Source organism: Dermacentor silvarum, chromosome 6 (genome assembly GCF_013339745.2).
Source record: "Dermacentor silvarum isolate Dsil-2018 chromosome 6, BIME_Dsil_1.4, whole genome shotgun sequence".
NCBI classification, from domain to species: domain Eukaryota; kingdom Metazoa; phylum Arthropoda; class Arachnida; order Ixodida; family Ixodidae; genus Dermacentor; species Dermacentor silvarum.
This window is the reverse complement of record NC_051159.1, coordinates 52,621,148-52,625,357: the sequence shown is the minus strand read 5'-3', so window position 1 is coordinate 52,625,357 and position 4,210 is coordinate 52,621,148.

Below are 4,210 nucleotides of genomic sequence, written 5' to 3'. Positions count from 1 at the left end.
TAAGATCCTTCGAAGAATGACAACAAACGTAGCTTTTGGTACACGAACATACACCCTTGCATCTATAATTGTCATGAATTAACATGAAAAGCTCAATGTACACCAATTAAGGCCCAACCACAAGGAACCGATTATCGACGGACTTTCGGCGTCGGCGCCGGCCGGCGGCACGCGGCGTGGACGCTCAACGAGGTTTATTGACGGCTCTCAACCACAAGAGACTCTCGGCTCCGACGTATTTCAAGCGTGGCGCAATGTGGCCAGATCCTTAGCTTCGAATTTAGCCGGCCAGTTTTGCAAAATGTTGCGCTAACAGAATAATTGTTTTTACTTCATAAGGACTTCTTGTAGTTTTAAAACTTCATAAAAATTGTCCGTAGCTCTAGTACGAACATATACAGTGTTTTGCTGGTTGTCTGTACTTTTGAAAAACGTAGCACCAGTGACATATATAGCATGGATAGTATCACCAGCAGCTGCCGTGCTCGCTATCAAGGCACGTCCACGCTAGCGGCAAGCATGCCGTAACGGCGAACCAGCCTTCAGAGCCGTAGAACGTCTGCCACGTGAAAAGTGTCCGAAGTAGACGACAGTTCGGCCGGCGCAGCGCCCGTCCGCACGACCGCCAGGCCAATCCACAACCGCGAATCTGCGCGCCTCCGCCACCAGTGACGTAAACATCGGCTGCAGCTTCTGTTCCTAGCAAAGTACTTTCCGCTAGATAACGCGACGCGTAAATTGTACATTGTATGAAAAACGATATCCACTGTAGAACGTTAAACACGAACGATAGCTCAACTGCAGTGCACGGCTACCGACGGCAGACGACCGGCTCAGCCGGCTGTGCCCGCATCGCAGCCGACGGCGCCGCTATTGTTATCGCATTTTCTTCTTGGTGTATAATTATTGCGAAGAGCGACAACAACGTGAGAAAATATTGCGGCTTGTGAGCGTCGGTGATTCACTCCGAAGCGCCGTCAGTTTTAGCTTTCGAGTGAGCCGGAGAATGCCTAGTGACGATATCGGTTCCGCCGAACGATCAGCGGCGGTGAGGCTGCAATCGGTGCCAGAGTGACCACTCCTCGGTCACTGATTGGCCACTTCGCTGTATGGCTGCCGCACAATTGGGTCCTGGTGCCATCCTGTCTACGGCAAGGAAATCTCGCCGCTCGCGAGCGAAACCGCCGTCAGACGGCGGCCCGCGGACGGGAAACGGCGGGCGGCGAGTTGCCGTGCCGCTAACGTGCACGGGTCTTAAGTGTGCACTTCGGCGTTCCTTGCATGTCTCTGCAGCTGGTATCATTATCAATACCGTAGAAAGCTGCACTATTTGCAATGGCTGGAGGACGCGCGAGCGATCGGCTGCTCAGGACGCGGACGAGGCACTCGCGGACAACGCCGGAAGCTCGCTTTGTAAATGGCCTCCGAGCGCGCTCACATTGCGCATCGTGCCGTCTCGGAGGCCATAGTTTGCCTCTTGCGTCTACCGCTACTTCTGCCGTCGGCGCTGCAGTCTGGACTGCTCTGTCTTGCGGCGCCGAGCGAGCGTGAACCGGCGGCGAATTGTTCTCTATGACGCCGGCCGCCGCCGAGTGACGCCGATTGGCGCCGACGCCGGAAATCCGTCGAAGATTTCGCCCTTGTGGTTGCGCTTTTAAACTGTTCCAAGTACTGTAATTCAGATTATAAAAAACCAACTATGAAACCTAAACACTCAATCAGAACTGTATATTATACCGAGCATTTGCAGTAACTATGCTAAGAGAACGCGTCACTATTATGTGCCATATATATATATGCATACAAGATGAAGGGTTTCGCGCCAGACCCGAAGGTATATCCTTCCTTTTTTGAATAAGAGAATATATATATATATATATATATATATATATATATATATATATATATATATATAAGAAAAATAAATTGTGTGCAGCAAGAAGGGGTTTTTCAGTTTAAGAACCAATCTGTTGGGAAATGAAACCATGCATTCGTAATAGTATAAGTCAACAGTCGCATACATGAACTGAACGCAAGGATTGCTTTATCTTTTAATGATAATCAGGTAGTGTTTCCTTCGCTTTCTGAAGAAAAGAACCTAGTTTTTATAACGCATTCTTGGCATTCTTATGTTACCTACATTGGTATGTATTTCTGGAATGGAGTTTTATATATATATATATATATATAATATATAACTTTGCGGGAAAATGCATTGACGTTCCAGTTAAGTTTGTGCTTCAATGCAGGGAGCAACGTTTTGTTAAGAAACTAACTGGAACGCCAATGCATTTCTCCGCAAAGTTCGGGAATTAATATTTCGAAACTGGTGTCATCCCGAGAATTCGTTCCAAGTGGATCCGCCTTGCTAACTCCATGGCTACAATTTGTAAATTGCAATATGGGCCATCAGGTAATTAGTTAAAATCTTAATTAGTGAATTTTTGTTAATCATTCGATTATGCATTTCAATTTCTTGTGCAAGTAAGGTCCGCTTATTCGAGTAGACCAGATCATGAACTAGAATTGGGCTATCTGCCACAGGCAACCTTTAAGAATTTTGAAAGTGTTCGCTGAAACACCCTGTATATATATATATATATATATATATATATATATATATATATATATATAACTCCATTATATCTTGCAATATATAATCCTAGTTGACAAAAATAATCTTAAGCATATCATAGTCGATTCGTTGTGCTTTGAAGGTAAATAGATTCATTCATTTATTCGGATAGCAGTTAAGCAGTAAGTATCTAAACTCAGATGCTGATAGCACATTCTGTTTCGCAGGAGGGGGAATGGCTGCATTGTTGAAAAGCTTCTACAGAGGCTCTAGAGACTCAGCGCAAGGAGGGTCAGAAGCATTTAGGACCTTGTGAACCTTATTGCCCTAGGAGGGTCGAGAGAGATTGGCGAAGCCGTGTTCTATAGACAGGAAGTGTCTTTTGTCGCTCATTAAGCATTTCTACTGTCGTCGAACCATGGTTAGCCGAGATGGCTCGCAGAGTATGTACCCCGATAACAGGCACCTCGGCAGGCCAGAAATAGGTAGGGCTATCAACGAATTTTAGAACCAGAGCTATGAGTAGGGCAACAGATGGATCTGCTACAATACACTGTCACCTATTTATAAGTTTTATTTATCACCACTTTGGACCTACCTTGATTTCCCGGACCCAGGTGCTGCGTTATGTTTGAGTATCACAATCAACAAATAATCTTGAAAAGAGCAGTGCTCCGTCGCTCCATCTTTCTCATTTATGTGAGGCAAGAGAAAGCGACAGCGATCATCAGAATTGTTTCGTCACGAACGGTACCAGTTACTCAGAAGTCTGGCCGCATTTATGCTAGGCCTTCACTTCAATGGGTGCAACCGTGATTGTTGGCACAAAAGTGTCGGGGCTGTATCGGAAAGGTAGCGTGTCCGACGAAAAGCCTAAATTCTTTTTTGTCTCATGTTCGTGCTGACTCGACGACGAGCGCTATTTCTTCGGGGACCCTACTATAAAATTCTCTAATAACTCTTGTACGAAAGAGGCGTGCTCGCTCTCCGCGAAGCGAAATTTTTGTCGTGCCGGCTAATTAAAGTGTATAAATAAAACTGAAAACAGAAAGCGTAATGGACATGTACTTGCTTCTTTGTATGAGCACATTGTGGAAACACCGTTTTTGTAGTCGGGCATTAGAAATAACGAAAGCAGCGGAGAACTAACATACAAATTGTTTTTATTAAACAAATGGAGCTTATCTTCTCTATACTTTTTCGTCTGCCTCCGCGGTGTCTGCTTTGGAGACGATTGCGTGATTTGAGATTGCCTCGTACGAAATACGACTTCTTTCTCCGGGCACACGCTGTGTTTCATCATTTTCTATCGTGCTTTGCAACTGAGAATGGATGCACCCGGATCACCAGTCACCTTACAGAAACGAAGAGTTTGTAGCTGCTTATTTCGATTGACATCCCTCGGCGGCTTAGATGGTTGGTCTCTAGAACCAACGAATGTTTCGGGGAAAGAAACCCGGTGTGTCCCAATCCAGATGCTCCGTGGTCAGGCAAGCGCATTACACGACGAGCTCCCGCCAGAGCTTTCTTACGACTCGACAACAGCAGTTGCCGGGTCTGGGAAGAAGGAAAAAATAAGAGAGTCGTAGGCCGGCGAGACACACTGAAAGAACGGAATGGCCTTCGCCTTTTTAG